Genomic DNA, 17,000 nt, shown 5'->3' with positions numbered 1-17,000 from the left:
TTCCTCTCACTTGCCCATGGCAGTGTTCCATCTAAATGTTTTTCATGCAAAGTGTAACCCTTGGTAAAGTTTATTTAGATGGGGGCTGCCAAGGGCCATCGCTTCCCTCTGTCTGTAGAGCAGGCACCTGCTCTGCCTATGATCCACAGCTTTAGCCGCTAGCCTGGTGGAATATAAAAGAAGGCACCTAAAAAAGAAGGAATATAAAAGAAGGAATATAAAAGAAGTGTAGTACTTCTGCATAGGGGTCCCAATACCTATGTGACTTCTCAGCACCCCAGCCTCACTGCTGCCCATGTCTCCATCTGCTCTGGGCAAAAGACAGGACTTGCAGCCATTGTGGCAAGACCCCAGGCCTCAGGGGCTGCAGAGTGAACTGGAGCATCACAGCCCCCTGCCAGTGACTGAGAGCAAAGCTGGGCAGCAAAATGCCATTTAGAGAAATTACCTTAAGACGTGTTACCCACACCTAATCCCTGTCCCTTCCTGAAAGGGATTGATGGTGCAAGAGAACAACAGCATCTGTTGCTGGAGGGAGAGCTTCCTGAGGAGCAGATGGGGAGGCTGTGTCCTGGGGGGACCCTCACTCCTCCTGCAACCAAGATGTCATCAGTTGTCAACAGGATGGACAAGATGAAGAAGAAACAGAGCAAGGTGCCTCAGAGATGTCACAGCTGCTCTGGACTCTGAGTGATGAGATGGAAGGAGCTCTTGGGGTTTGAAGGAGAAAATGGGCCTTGATGACTTTTTTTCTTTGATCCTCCAAAGCTAGTCTTATAGACAATGTCTCATTGAAAGTGGCTTGGCTGCCAAGCTGGATAACCAGGTCTTGACCATAGCAGGGACCAACACCTGCATTTGGGGTTGCCAACAGCCCTGTCCCGGGATGTCACTCCTTCCCTGGGCACAAGCCTGCAGCCCCAGGTGCTGCTTGGGCCAGGGCAGCTCCAGCAGAGCCTGCAGCCAGGAGACTGGTGGAAATGTCTAGGTTTTGTTACACGCATTTGAAGCCTGCAAGGTGCTCCGGCATGTGGCTGGTCCCCTCCCATGGCTGCAGAGCCTCGCCCGTGCTCTGCTATGCTGTGTGTGCTTTGTGCGTGCTCGTCCAGAGCAGCCCGTGAGGGCAGGGCCATGGCTGGCTCCTCATGAAGGGTCTCTCCTGGCCCCTTGGGCTGGATGTGGGGGCTGATGCGAAGGCTCTGACCGGCGCCCCATCCTTCACCCCCGGCCCGGCGGGGAGAGCACCCGGCGAGTGCCGCTGCCCCGCGGGGGCTGCCCGGGGGAGCCACAGCCGCTGCTCCCGGGGCGGCGGGGAGGGAGCTTGTAGGGGACCGGGATCGGGGCCGGGCGCGGCGAAGGTGCCGGGGCCGCCTCTCCCTCCCCCCGCGCCGCTTCCTTTTATATCGATGCGGCACCGCCGCCCGCAGCCACAACCTGCGGCCGTGACGCCGCCGGCAGCCGGAGGGTCGAGGCTGCGCCCCTGCCCAGGTAAGGGCTGCCCGCGCCCCCCGGGCGGGCGGGCGGAGCGGGGCGGGGAGGCAGCGCCGAGGGGCGGCTCGGCGGGAGCGAGAGGGAGATGGGGATCGCCTGGGGAGCCGGGAGGAGCCTGAGCGGAGCCGTGGGGGGGGGCACCCGTGGGGAGCGGCGGGGCGGAGAGGAGCTGGGGAGGACCGGGGGGAGCCCCTGCCCCGCTGTCCCCCATCCCCGGGCGGGAAGGAGCAGCCCCGCACAGGATGCTCAGCGCTGCCCGGGCAGCCCCGCGCCTTCCCGGCCGCCTCCCGCGGCGCCGGGCGGTCCGTGGGGCCGCGGAGAGAGCACAGGGGCGGCTGGAGGGAGCTCTGGCCCAGCTCTGCTTCCCCCAGGGCACGGGGGCTGCGAGGCCGCCCGGGTCAGGAGAGGCCGGGGTGGATCCCCTCCCGTCTGCGAGAGGGGTGACAGGCCAGGGACGGGAGGTCCTGTGTGCCCTGGGTCCAGGCACGGACGTGGCAGATCCAGCGAGCGGTGTGACAGCCCTCACGCTAACCCACACCAGCGCCAGTCACTGCCGGGCTGAAGCCGAGCAGCAGCACGCTGGGCTGGCCGGCCTCGGGAGGAAGCCGTGGTTTGATCCTGCACGCCATGGGTGCTGCTTGTGGCCGTCCTGCGCCGGCAGCAGCAGCAGTGACCATGTTAGATGGAGGCTTCTTGTACTGCCAGTACAGATGCTAGGTGCCAGGCCGAAGACTTATTCGTTGTCCTCGTTCATGCAAATCTTGTACCTAAAGTTCAGCCCAGCAGCCAGAAATGTGCTGGACTGGCTGGTGAGAGGGCGAGCACTTCTGCTTTGGGGGATCTGGTACTTCCTCCTCTGGGCAGGAATGGTGGTGTGGTTGTGATCATGACTCTGTGTGAAAGCTACCCCTCTCTTGAGCAAGCTGTCGTGTTTCAAAAGTGTTAGTGCTGAAACAGAAGAAATAGCACAGAGCAGCTCAAAAAACCGTGAAGATTACCTGGCTGTATGGTTTAGAGGAGAGTTACCCTTTTGCCATTTAAAAATGAACTCTCATCCCTAATAACCACTCTTTAATCTACAAGACCCAAAAAGCCATGAGCGTGATGTTTATTCAGTGGTTTGTTAGGTATGTGATTAAAAGAGTAGAAAGGCCCTTTTTTTTCATTCAACCCACATCTGCACCCCAAACTGAGAAGTGCTTTGAAGAGATGTGGGATTTTGGTGGAAGTTTAATGTCCTCTTTGTTTCAGAGCTTGACTGAAACCGAGGTCGGCAATGGCTGCCACCTGTTTAATGTCGAGGAGGCCAGAACTGATGCTCTGGGGAGTGGGGGAAGTGTTCATGGTGCCTAGGTGTGCTTTGAAGGACCCTCTCAGGTGCACACAGACGCCCTTGGTCATTTCAGTGCTTGGCGCTGCTCAGGGTCATCTTGCCTTAGAGAGAGGCTGCATTTGGCTGCACAGCTCCTTCTGTGTTTCCTGCTCAGCAGGGATCAGGAGTCCGTGCCTGTCCAGGCAGCAGGATGCTCTCCAGCTGCTGTTGCAGACAGCAGTCCCTTCCTGCTGCTCACTCTTGCCCTCTTGGAGCACTGCTCAGGCCAGAGGCCTCATTAGTGCATTCTCTGACAGTTGTCACCGCTTGCTTTCCCAGGGTTGGTTGGTGTGGTTTCCTCCATGGCTCAGCAGGAGCCCCTGGCATTCAGGAGCTTCTGAGCAGGACTGAGGCAGTGCTCTGCAGGGACACTAGGCAGTGCTCAGCATCCAGTAGGAACAGTTGTACCAACAGGACTTTTAAAGACCATTCCAATAAAGTCCAGAGCATCCTTTTCTCTAACTGAGATCGATAGTTCATATCGCTCAGCAAGGAGCATGTGCAATGGATTTTCAATAATCAGCACAGCTCAAGCTTGAAGAAAAAAATATTAGGCCTCATTCTGTGCCTCTAAATGTGAGTGTGCCCAGCAAGAGCACTGATGCACTGAGAAGCTGATGCACTGAGGAGAGTTAAAATGTTAATGCCGCCACCGAGCATGGAAGGGCACAGCCACTCTCAACTACTATTTATTTCTTTGTACTCAAAGTTATCAGAGGATAAATAGTGGCTCACAAAAATAAAGACTGGTATTTGAGATACTTCCTGTGCTTGTTGGAGAACAAGGCCCAGACTATTTTGAAAGTAAAAGCATATTTCCTGTGAAAAACTGCTGAAGTGACGTGCGAGATTGTTTCAGAGCTGGAGGCACAGCTGCAATGATTCAGGCCAGCAGTGTTGGCAGCTGGATGGGGGGGCTGGGCTGGTATGAGGCAGAGTGGAAGGTGCTGAGCACCAGCCTGTCTAAACCTGCAGACAGGGCACAGGCACTGCATCACGTGCTGCTCTTGCTGCCCTGGGCACAGGAACACAGGCTGTGTCCTCTGGCTGCAGACAGCCTCAAGGGCTTGATTAGAGACTACAGGTTGGTCTGCCAGCAGGTAGAAGCAGACCTGCTCTGGTTGAGTAAGTACATGCTCCAGAGGCTCCGTAGAGAGCCAGTGTGGGTCTCTGGGCCACCCAAGCACAGAGGTGATCCCTTTGTGGGTATCAGGACTGTTTCTGTAAGCTGAAGGTCATTCCTGCATTGCTCTCTCCACCCTGACTTAGGAAGCTTGTCTCTGAGGTTAGCTCCGTCCAAGACCTGTCCTCCTGATCATCTGCTTTAGGTATTCGTTTAGTGCATTCCATGGCAGCGAGCTTGCTTATTGGCTAAATCACTGCCCCCATGCAGATCTGCACGGTTCTGCTGGGAGCTGAATCCAGCTCTCTGGCTCCCAGGCGCCTTCTCTCCCCTGCAGCAGCTCAGCTCCAAGGGAGGAGGTGGCTGGGAGCAGAACACAGCCCTGACAGTCTGCTGGAACACAGTTGCTGGAGCTGGTTTTCAAATCTGCAGCAGGGCTGTATCTCGCAGTGGGTAGGAAGCACTTTGCACGGTGTCTGCAGTTACTCAGCTGTTGGAAACCTTTGTTCTGTGCTGTTCTGTGTGGAGCTTGATATAGCTTGAATTTTTTTTTTTTTTTTTTTTTGGTGCCTGAGTTCTGTTACTGTCCTTGCTGGGTATATTTTAAAACAAATACTCCACACAGGAATTTATTCCCTTGAGGTCTTTCTGCACTAGAGATGCTCAAACTGATTGTATGTGTGACCTTGTGGGATAAGTCTTACAGGTAGCTTTGATTTCCATTCCCAGCAGTTTTTCAGGTGGTGCAAGCTGATTTTCTATCATCAAAAATGCATTTTTTTCTAAAATTTCTTTCTAGAGATGGGTTTGCTATCTGTTTTGCAACAATAATATAAGATCTACTCCAGGGTATCTAGTGAACAAACTCATTATTTCTCAAAGGCTTGCTAGATAGAAAGGGAAAAATACCAAGTGTTCTGACTACAGCAGAAAACTAGGAATTTTGTCAGAGTCCTGCTAAGACAGGACATAGAAAGACAAGAAATAGGACTGCTCCAATCCCAAGCATCTGCCTTGTTCCCAATCTTGAGGTCAAACCTTCTGGCCACATACCTCTCTATTTAAGAAAAAGATGTAGACACAAGTTGTAATCTGTGCTATGAAAATCTAATCTGTGACCTAATTTGTTGTGATACCATGAAGAACCTGTCAGTAGCAATCATTGTAACCTGTGGCACGGATGCACTGCCGGCTTTCCAAGAGTGCTCGCTTGCTGTAACCCCAGAGGGAGCGGTCATGCCGAGTGAGTACATTTGGGCTCCTCCACTGACAGATTTGGGGAATAATATACAGACAACTCTCAGATTACTTTTGCTTTTCTCTTAAAATGGATGTGGTATGGGCCACTATGTGTGGAAGGGAACCTCTTCTGAGGATCCCTATGGAACAGGCTGGTTTGAAATGTGTGGGAAGGAAAATGAGATGCAACTAAAACTGGACAATTTTCTGTGCATGACATAATAGCTGTTTACCTGTCTGTCGTTCATTCCCCATGACCTTGGCAGCATCTTGGATGAAACCAACTCACTGGGTGAGTGGTTAGAGGAGGGACTTGTCTGAATAAGTTCTCACCAGCGGGAGCTGTGGTTGCGTGGGCTAATTCTCAGAGGGCAAAACTGACTGGTTTCTGGTACATCCCCTTTGGGCCAAGTTTGTTGTCCTCTAAGGAGAAAAAACAAGGTCTTCTTTGGTGTGTTACTGAAAACATAGCACCATCAATCTTGCTCTGCAAGGCTAAAGAAGGAAGGAAGGGTTTATAGGTCAGGAAAGCACAAGTAATAGGCTGAAAAACTGGGAAATGTATTCCTAGGTCCCTGCACTGCTACATCTGTCAGGGAAAAATCTTAACTGAGAAAATGCTTCTGTATCAGAAACAACAGAGCTGAGCTTCCATTTTGATTGTTCTAGAAATAACAGTTCTTCTTTTTATTTTTTTTTTAAATATCCTTCAAATGCTTTACTTGAAAGTACTAAATTAAAATTTGCAGGGGCATGCAGTCTGTTAACAACTGCTAAAATCCATGTCTGGTTAGTGAGATCATCAATCCATTTGGACTTTGAAATCCAGTAACCTAGATCCAGTAAGATGCATGTGCATGGTCTTCTGCCTCCCCTGCTCACCCTCACTGGAGCTACCTGTGCTGCTGTTAAGGCACTAGATCTTGAAACATCTTCTTTATTTTGAGCCTCCTCTATATTTTCAGTACTTTGTTCCCTAGCATACATTAGGTGTATGTTAGCATAGAACACTTGCATTCTGCTAGTAATTTGTGTGTTCTTTTTGTATTTCAGTGTACTTTTACCCACCCTGAGCACTCAGAGCTCAAGTTTCAATGTGTTAAACGTTGATTTTTGTTCACTTCAGGCTTTTCCCTCCACCCACTCACTTCCTCTCACAAATGTTTCCTCATTTCACCACATTTTCACACCCATTTCTAGCACAGGGTTGCCTCCCACTGAGGGCAGGCTCAGCACTTCATCTACCGTTCACCTCTGCGGGAGATGGGTGACAGATCCAGGTGTGAGAGAAGCAGAGGCAGGAAAAGGTGTTTGCCCATGTTGGGAAAGGCACAGTGGCAGGGAAAGGGGGTCTGGGTGCAGGTGTATTTTTGGGCAGCAGGAGCAAAGGCTTGTAGGCAGGGTGGGTGCATGGGTGGAGGGAGTGAAGGTAGAGTGCAGATGGTTTTATGTGTGTCCTCATGATGACGCACAGCACAACCTCTGCATGTGCACAGCTGGGACACAGCCGGGTGTGCGGGGCTGGGACCTCTGAGGGTTGAGGAAGGTGCATCTCCAGACCACAGTGCAGCCCGGCCAGAGGCCCTGAGCCCAGCACAGGCAGCTGAGGTGGCACTTGTGATAGCTCCAAGTTTTAATGTGCAATTTTCTTCTGTCTGCTTCTTATGTTTAACAAAAGATTTCTCACCTCCCCTTGGACAGCACCAATTTCTTAGCTACAGGGAGTGCATCTGACAGCTTACAACCTGTTAAAAAGAGGAAAAAATACCACGATGAAAATAACATGTCTGTAGTTTTAAATTAGGCAAGGGCTAAAATTAGTAGGAACAGGCCTGTCTGTGGCTATGCAAACCAGCAGAGAATTAACATTCATCTGATGCTGAGCAAGGCAAGCAGAGGTTTGCCGCTCACACTTCCTTCGCCTTGTCCCACTCCTGTCCTTGCAGCTTTGCCTCCCCGCAGGGCTCAGTCACCAGTTAGCAGAAAGCTGTGCAGATGCCACTAACCTTGTGCCAATATTGAGTGCTACTTTCAGCACTGTGAAGTGTTAGCAACAGCCAGAGCATTTTTACCACACTCTAATTTCTTTGCTCAACTGCTGTGAATGCAGCTTTGGATGCATCATGCTAAGGTCACTTGTCAGAGCCTTGGATGTGGTCTGAGTTCCATTCTGGGGCCCAGATCTACCCACAATTTCCTCAGTGAGATAGGAGCCCCCAAGACACTTGTTTCCTCTTCCCAGCTGTGGTTTACTTTCCTCTTCTGTAATTGTGTTTCTGTTAACAGGGCTGCAGTAAAAACCCGTTGCTGAATTATTCACCTCACTAGAATAACTCTCGGGTGATTTGGTTCTTTGCAGACTATTTTTCATCCCACATCCTGGCATCGTTTTCATTCGCAGCATGACCCATGCAAACAGGTTTATTGGTGCAAGTTAAAGTGTGCAGTAGACTGGTGGAGTGATGTGCTTGAGGAATGGAAAACAGCAAGAGCCTTCACCTCTCTCCCCCCATCCCTGGGAACTGCCGTGCTAGGCCTTGTGCCCACTGCCAAACTCCTGGGAGTGAATGTTCTTCCACCCCTAGCATATCCATGAGGAATCAGAGGTCACTTGGAAATCAAAATTAAACAACGCCTTAGTGCAGCTTTGAAAAGTTTACTTAAAGGGCTGGAGTTGCTCCAGTGCGGTTGAACTGGTGACCTCCTGCCTGTAACAGCGCAAGAGAGGGCTCTGGTTTGGCTGTCAGCAGCCACGGGTGGTGCAGAGCTTCACCCTGGGTGGCAGGGCTGGATTCACGCTCCTTGCACCATGCTGCCAACTGGAGCATGCAGGGTGCAAAACCAGGGAGGGCTGGACTGCACTTTGCTGCCCAGAAGCCGCTGGCAGGGGTTGTACTGGAGGCTTGTGAGGGTGCCTGGGCTGCTTCAGGCAAGGGGCAGCGACCATCCCCAAATGGCAAAAGCCACGGAAGACCTGAAGTTGGCTTGCGTCCCTGGGTTGCACCTCCTCTGAACCACCCCATGGAGGGACAACTGGAGGCTGTCTCTGCAGGCCTCACCCAGCAGCGTGCTCCTGGCAGAGGACAGCTGCTGGCATCAGGGCAGTTATGTGATGGATGATTTATGTTCCCCCCAACTCAGTGTCTTGCCAGAGACATAGGGACAGAGTGTGATGGGGAGTATCTCTGCGGTCTGCAAGCTCCAGGGACGATTTTGGCTTCCGTGGTGGTGGGTCTGGACTAGTCAATAAAACTCAGAGGTAAAAAATATGAGCCCAATTTCCAGGACTCTTCTGGCAATCCCAGGACTGAGGAGGACAGGTGCTCCTGCCTGTGAATCCTAACTCTCACTGAAAGACTCACTGATGACCAAATACCATCTTCTGTGCTTTACTGGGTCTGTCAGGCCTCCTGCTTACATTGAAGCATTAAGAAATATTTATTGTATGTGTTAGTGTTCTCTTGTCAGTGCACTCTGAGTATGACTGATATCATTGCCAGATATCACGGGCAATGGCCTACAGCAATCCATCAGATGTGAATGAAGAAGCCACTACCATCTCTGTTTAAGGACTGCGACCACGTTTCTTTCCCAGAATTACTGCTTTGAAAGGAGATGGTTTTAGGAGTGCCTCCAAGTTACAAATCTTATAGCAGGACTTCTTGTGCCGAGGATCCACTACTGATACATCCTGGTTATTGGTGTTACTATAATTGCATTTATGAACAAAACCTGTTTTAGGTCCACTTGCACCTGTTCTAGGTCTGCTGCTACCCCCTTGCATGCCTGGACTTAACATGAATCACAACATTTATGTTACATTTATGCATTGAGGTATGAATGCACCCAGGACCTGTATCTGCTGTTCATACCAAAAAAAAGATCTTTTAAACTTGTTGAGGTTCTGTTTGGTCTCTCATCTTTTTCTTAAAAAATAAACTACCTGATGTGAGAAGCACTTGGTGGATGTACTCAGAACTTTTGTTCTGTGGGCAAAGGCCACCTGGGTGGTGACTGTGCCACCCCACATGCTTTTGCACAGGGCTCCCAGGATATCATATAGCTGGGACAGGACCAGTAAATTTTTCCCCCTGCAGACTCCTGCAGACACCAGTCAGTTTGAGGAAGCAAGAAAGGAGAGCAGAGGCCCAGAAGGAGAATACTTTGTTCAAGTGAGCTCATAGAAAAGGACTAATCCTGATAACCTTGTGTGCCCAATAAGCCCACTGTCAAATTGGAGCATTTATCCAGAGCCCTTGGAGAGGACCATCTCATCCAAGGCCACCAAACAGATCGTGGCCTACCAGCACATTGCCCACTGTTGCGTGGGTTCGGAGCTGTTCCTGGGCAGTTTTCATAGAGCTGAATACAGATATTTGCATGCTGCACAGTGTCTGGGCTTTTCTTCTTCCTCTTAGCCCTGTTGGGCACTGCCGTACGTGTGTCTGCGAGGGAAGTCACGTTCTCAGACAGTGCCCAAATTGGTGTAACTTCCCCTGGACAGCAGCGCCCAGAACTGCAACCCCGTCTGCACCAGCCCTGCTGGGGAAGGGGAAGGGCAGAGGCTCCTCTGCAGGGGGACTTTGGTGAGGAACTTCCCCTGTATTTGTTCTCCTCCCCTAGTTCCTCATGCATGAGATGATCTGAGTCCTCATGCTCCCCCTGTCATGTGACATTCACCAGCTGGGGTTTCTGCAGCAGGGGATGCTCATCTCCCCTCAAGAGGAGCCATGGGTTTCCTGTGAAATCCCCCTGTGGAATAATAGCACGCACCCCATCCACATTACTACCCATGTGTCCAGCATGCCTCAGCCTCTCATCAGCCCTGCTGCTGGGGGAGCGTTCGGGGGAGATTTTGGAGAAACCAGAGCCAGCCCCTGCTGGCCCTGCCTGCTGGGGTTCAGCACAGGGAGCAGATTCCCCACTGCTGGGAGCTGCACTACCTGCTCTAGCACAGGGGGACAGGAGGAAGGTGAGCCATATTTCTGCCTCCAGCGCCCCGCCTGCAGCCATGGCAGTGCCCTCCAAGCCTTGGTCCAAGGGCAGGTGGTGGTAGTTCACATCCAGCTCAGACCCACCAACTTGCCAAGCTGGTCTTTCTCCAGTTGCTTCTTATCTTCCTTACTCTCTTCTGCAGGATGGAGCCCAGACCAACATTCAGGTTTCACTCTGCTCCCTTAAGGTTTGACCCACTCATTATCTGTCAGGCATTTGTGGGCATGTTCTAAATATTTGTTTTAGATCATCTTTCTCATAGTGTGCTGAATAGTTTCTGAGCTGGAAGAGCAGGCAGAGCATTGGCCTGGGAACAAATTAAGCTACCCCCTCTTGGTATGTTTTTACTTTGTTTTGTTTTCTTTCCTGCACTATTTTGTTGGGCTCCAGCTGTACTGTGAATTTCACTAACATCAGTAAAACACTGGCAAGTTCCCTGGTGGATCTCGGCAGGATCAGAACTCTTTGGAGATAAAAGCATATCCGATTGTGTGAAAGAAATATTTTCAGAGGTCACTGAAATTCAGTCCCTTATCCCAGAGCCTCCTTTTGCCCTAGACACTAATATTTCAAGTGCAGTAGGTGAATTTAGGTTCCAGCCCCATGAGAAGATACACTAGTTAATATCGAGAACTTTAGAAATTGTCCTTCCTCTCTCTGATGTCATTTTTATCCCTTGAGTGTACAGAGATTAAAAGATAGTTGATGCGCATACTAAACATTCATTGTACATTTCCAGTATCCAACTGACCTCGAATCTAGAATGAAATGAATTTGCATTTGTTTCTAAAAGTATCTTATTTAATGAATCAAAATGTCAACACATTTGAAAATTGTCCCACATGAGACATTTGTATCTCTTAGAGTTTAAATTGCTGGATCAATGTCCCATTAATACTAAGGGTGTTTAAAGGACAAACCCTCTGCCTACTGCAGTGAAAATTTACCCCGAAGTATGACATTTCACCTGCCACTGAGTGTAAGATTGTTGAATATAATGGACCGGAATAGCAAGATTTGCACATGCTGGTAACAAAAGCGGGTAAGCAGAAGATCCCATTACACCTTTCTCCTTTTTTTTTTTTTTTTCTTTCCCCTTTTTCAGCCATTAAAACTTGCATGCTCTTTGCAGTTTATATTACTGCACTATTCAGAAGCCCATGCCTGAATTTGGGCATAGTTTAGTCATGTAACATATGGGTGGATAAAGAGAGCCCTGAAGAACTTCCACTCAAAAGGGTGGGAGGAAATGAGAGCACCAGGGTACACCCAAGGTCTTGTAGCACAAAGCCTGGCTCCAGCTTCACCAGTTCCTGCGCTGGACCACAGAGCTATGAGCCCCATCACATGCTCTCCTGGTGGCAGCTCTGCTGATGGACAGGGCTTTGTCACAGCTTGTCTCTGCCCTCTGTGTTGAGGGAGCAGGAGGACAGTTGGAAAGTCAATCCTCTCCTCCTCAAATGAAATACGGAGACAACTGGACTGAGCTATCGGCAAACTAAAGCGCTGCAAATAATCTGAACCCAGGGGCCTGGTGGAGCTGAGCCTGAGGCGAGGCATGTGTACCCGAGGAAGTGCCAACATAACCCAGGAGAACATACCATAAAATTGCACCACACTGTCCCTCCCTTGTGCTGTCACGGAAACCAGATGCCAGGATGGAAAAGCACCAGGAGATGAATAAAAAAGCTCTGAGTGCCAGAGAGCCCTGCTCAGCCATACCTTCTGCTGCAGGCCATCTATGCTTCCCGACATTCCCTGGTCCCCTGCCAATTCCCATCAACAGCTGTGGTTTGTGGTTGTAATGCTCAGCATTTGTCTCCTCTTTCTCTTAGCAGACCTTCCCAAAAGCTGGATGTGCAGCATGCAGCAGTTCAAGAGTCCCAGGACTCTTAGAACTGGCCTCTAATCATGAAAACAAATCCTTCTTTACTCCTTTATCTTCCCCAAGGCCTGAGACACTGCAAGTGTGGATTTGTAAGGCTTCTGGACCCTTCTTACGGCGTTTGTGAGGAAAGGTTACATAGTACAGTGCTTTATAATACACCATTTTCTTTCTTTTAAAGAACAAGGAAGTGCCAGCAGTAAATCTAAAGATGGATTGCCAGCCCAGAAGCAGCCTGCTTACTGCATTTAGCAGATAAAATGTTCTTCACCATGCTTATTCCCAGTTTCTGTGTCTATGTATTGCTGTTGAGGCTGCAGCTTGGGTAGGAGCAGATCCAAGATGTTAGCAAGTGTCTGTTAGGAATCCCACTCCCTGTTTCAGGAGGCCCCAGAAGTTCATTAGATGTTTAATAGCTTCCAGTCACTGCTGTGCTGGATGGACCTGAACTGGTGACGGAGGGGGGAAAGGTTCTCTCACACATTTACAAACCCTGAGGCATCTGTTCCCCAGACACAAATTTGTATAATTCCCCTAAACCACTGATGATCTGCCCTGAAATGATACTCCCATTCCCTTAGGAAATCCCTTGGGTTGATATCAAGTAGATAGTTATTTTTGGATTCTTTCCCAGAGAGAGTGCACTGTATTGCTCTGAACCCTACACACCAAATAAATATATCATTCTACTGTAGTAAAGGTCCAAAAAGTTTTATTGAAGGGGAAACAGATTATTAATAATTAAGGGTAGTTCACTGTATTGGTTTTGAGCCAAGTAAAGCTAATAGAGGGGTTTTTTTTACAGCAGAGATAAAAGTATAGAATATTGAGACAGAATTGATTGCAGCATTTAATGCAACATAAAGTCAATTAATGAGCTGCAAGGGTTAACTCTGCATTTAAGTGAAACATGAAGCTCACAAGCAATGTATTAAGCATTTTTAAAGATTAACAAAAGCAAACAAACAAACAAACACCCCCCCCCCTTTTGATTAGTAAATGCCTGTATTTTTTTTTTCCTGAGGGAGAAACTCATATGGCCAATATTTTTACTTCTTTTATCCTAAAGCTCTGGGTGCTTATATGTATGTGTGTGCTTTTCCCTTAGCCCCTTTCGGAATAAAATAAAGCCTTTACAAGAAGGTGAGCAGTGATTAATTCTAAAAAAATTCTCCTACGGCTGCCTGTGATATTCTCGTGGCAGAGATGGACAGTAGTGTAGAGGGAACAGTCTTTGACAAATACTTTTGTAAGAAAGGCTCTAAATGAGGAGAGTTCTAAACTGCTACATGTTTGGACCACCCCAAGTTGTTTATTGTCTACCCAATTACAGTTTCTTAATTTAAAAGTGTATTTTCTATTTCTCTGCAATACCAGAAGAACATGACACTGAAAAGAGAAAACAGAATCCCTGGGTGAGTAGTTGTATTAATGAGGAGGAGGAAGGTTTTAAAATGTTCTGCACTGAACAATTTAAATGTTTATTACAGAATAAACCTGCAGCCATTCCTTCTCACTGACAGCCATTATATTGTAATGTTGTCCCTTTGCAGCCTTTCCCAAACCATCCACCTTTGTCCAAGTCTCAATATGACATGAGGTCTTTTCCTGCACCATGGTCTCCTACTTTCTGCCTTATTTCTTGGTAGCCATTCAGTCTTCCAATGGGCACACGTGCCCCTCTTTGCCATCTGGCCGCATTCAAGTCCTGAGTGCAGCCCCCTCTGTACTAAACCCAAGCTTGTCACAGTCAGCTGCAAAGCCTTTCACAAGCTCAGGGGCAGAGTCTGTCATCCGAGCAGCAGCGTGTTGTGCCTTAGGACAGAAGTGACCCCATTAAAACCATTTAGAAGCATGCACACTTATGACTGGCTCACTGCCCTTATGCTTCTCCTTGCTCTCACATGGTTCCCCAGGCCCTCTCACATCCCTGCTTAACCTGGTCTTCTTTGAGCAAACCACAGAAATGTTGTATTCTCTACATCTGCCCCTACCAGCCTTTTAAAGTAAAATTCAACTGATAAACAATTAAGATTAAAATAATAATGGGAACATAATGGGAGCATGAAGGAGCAGGTACTATTTGTCTTTTCTTAGAAGAGAAGAAAATATAATTGAAAAATAGACTCTTGTGAACAGTGTAACTAATGAAGTGTAATTTTCTCCTGATTTGTATTCTGTGTGCATTGCATTTCCCACTGGATCTTTCTCAGTGTGAAGCTTCTGGGCTCCTCCCTGTTTCCAGCTCTCCCCTTCCCTGCTATGTTCCCAGTGATTCCACTGCAGTTCCCCCAGTCTCTCTCTTACCTCTTGCCAGGCAGGAAGGAGATGACCCAAGCAGGTTGACTGGGCAGTATACACATGCTGTTGACTGTCCAGCACCATAAACCAGATTTCCTGGGTAGTGCAGGCTGTATGTCCTGGGACAGGAAAAATGGCTACCTGTCACAGGCCAAGGGCTCACAGGCAAGCTAAAAACCAACTCCAAATGATCAGCCTCACTGCAAAACATGTAGTAGAGATGCTGTGCTCTCCAACTTTTGTGCCCAGGTTAGTTGGTTTAGGACAAGCTTGGTGGTAGAAAGCCAATGTGTGCAGCAGGTCTCAGCATTTGTGTTTTCCTCTCATCTGTGACTTAGTCTGCAAGCTGCTTGGAGCAGGAATTGCACCAGTGTTTTTGTAAGGCACTGTACAAATATTTCCAACTTAGCTTTTTGCATTTGAAGTTACTGAAGTTTAGTGGTATCACTTTAGGCACTTAGAAGGTGTCAGAATGGGAGGTACCCCTGCCTTCTTGCTTAATGTCACACAAGAAGTCAGAGGTCAGAAACATGGTCTAAGCTTCAGAGTTACAGTCTGGCACTCACAAGAGAAGACTATTTTGCTTCTTTCCGTTTTTTAGCTTGTTCACTGCCTGAGACAGGAATAATTTAGAATCAGGTGAATATGACCATGTATTTAAAAAGTTCCACTGGTTTGTGACACAATCCTGCAGAGGTGGCATGGTCATGGGGAAAAGCTGTGTAGTCTGATCATTAACATAATAGGAACCTAAGCTGCGACTCCAGGAACCCAGATGTCTCAGATGGGACTGGATCCAGGTTGGTATAAACAGGCACAGAATGTTTCCCAGCTTGTGTGTGAGGTTTATCAGCTGGACATAAAAAAATATTCTTTTAATCAATTGGGAAAACTCAGAAAAGTTTATGCAACTACAGTGTGCAATACCAGCTTTACTCTCTTTTCTTGCTTACTGAATATTAAACAGCTGTATCTGGGGCTAGATTTAGCCCTAGGTGCCATAATCCTGCTCAGGAAAAAGGAAGAGAAAGACGTCTGGTGTGCAGTGTTACAGTTGCTCAGCAAAGGAAGTGCTTAAGTGCCTGCCTAAATGCTTTGTTTCATGGCAGCCTTCATCTGCACCCAGTCTGTCTCTCACAGATTACAGCACGGGAAAGTCCTGGCTTTCCACTTCCTCTGCCAGCAAACTCTTCCTTGCAGCTAGAGGGACTTGTGCTTGTGTGACCAGCAAGGACTCTATTTCTGTCCCTCTAGCTACCCAGGCATCTTAAAATGATTGTGCTCAAAGACTCTGCTTCATAACCCAAATATACCTACGATGAGGGTGATTGGTGACTGGGAATTTCTTACCTCACAGAAAAAGAGTGCTACCCAGCCACTTCATACGAGGTCATGGGAGAACCTACAAGAAAATGTGTGTACTGATGAGGAAAGGGTTTCTTCTCTTTACATTCAGCAATTTGGTACACTAAAATGATTTTAATGTCTGCTGCTCTTTGGAGCATATTGATGTCATTACAAGAAGGAAGCAGTATAATGGGATACAACAGATGACTGCATCAAAACAGTGTATTTTTAAAGAGGTAGATGTAGTTGGTGAACTAATGACTAAATTATAGTCTATTTTTTCTCTCATTATTCAGTAGCTTTATACTGAATATCACTTAGATCACATACAAAGATAAATTTGGTTTATAGAAGTTCAAGGGAATGCTGCAAAACCAGTTGAAGTTTTGATTGACTAAATTGAATTCTAGTTTTCAGATGGGACCAAATGGTCAGGTTCTTTCAAACTGAACTAGTAGCGCAAGGGCAGAACAGTGGCAACAGTGACACTGCAGTCCTGTGAGGTGCTGAGCACCCTCAGCTCGTGGTTGTGCCACTGGAGCTCAAGGAACACATCCTATGGGATGTAGGCCTGAGACGCTGTCCTTGCTCATGTCTTGCTCAGCAGTGCCTAACACTGTTATTTTATGAAGTCCATATTTACTCACTGAATTTTGAAATTGTCCCCTGAGACTGATACTCGGCAGAGCCCTTCCCTGAGGTGCTTTAATTAAGTTACCTATTTCCCCAACAGAAGATTGCAACTCCCCTGTGATATGAAGAGGAAACTAAGAACAGCTGTAGCAAAGGAAACAGCTGAGGCAAAGTGAAATGGTGTCTTGACAATGTCCCTTGGTAACACCTAGACACAGCCCAAAAATCACTTATGAGCCAAATGCTCTTCTGAGGGCTTCTAATAACAATTGAATTAAGCGCTTTGGGGAAAAAGAAAAAAAAAACACCCACCAATAAACAAAAACCCTGCAATGATTACATCATGACAAAGGATGCGATCAAAGTAAAATACCAGTCTCATGCTCCTGAGGTAGGCAGAAATCTCAATGAAATCAATGAATATTTGTTTCCATAAGGGCAGTACAACTGTGTTTGGCCAAAAACACCCAAATCAAACCAAAACAAAAAATTGTGTTCTCTTCCAAAAAGTAATGAGACAGTCTAGCCCTCCTGGACATTGTCTTCACTGTTCTCTGAAACATTAATTCTGTCCATTAACTGGAAATACTATTGTGCTGCTGATTGATCTGAAA

General features: G+C 48.0%; 1 protein-coding gene across 1 annotated transcript in view; it reads left to right on the top strand.

Annotated features, from left to right (window-relative positions):
- The first annotated feature begins 1,399 nt into the window (after window positions 1-1,399).
- The window catches only part of CYRIB (CYFIP related Rac1 interactor B), a 96,981-nt gene continuing 81,380 nt past the window's right edge, over window positions 1,400-17,000 (top strand). The window contains exon 1 of the mRNA XM_032133322.1: window positions 1,400-1,488. The gene's annotated coding sequence lies outside the window, so the exon portion shown is untranslated. The remainder of the gene's footprint in view (window positions 1,489-17,000) is intronic.

This window comes from Corvus moneduloides, chromosome 1, assembly GCF_009650955.1.
Source record: "Corvus moneduloides isolate bCorMon1 chromosome 1, bCorMon1.pri, whole genome shotgun sequence".
Classification (NCBI taxonomy): domain Eukaryota; kingdom Metazoa; phylum Chordata; class Aves; order Passeriformes; family Corvidae; genus Corvus; species Corvus moneduloides.
The sequence above is the reverse complement of the archived record's forward strand: the minus strand, read 5'-3'. Positions and strand labels throughout refer to the sequence as shown.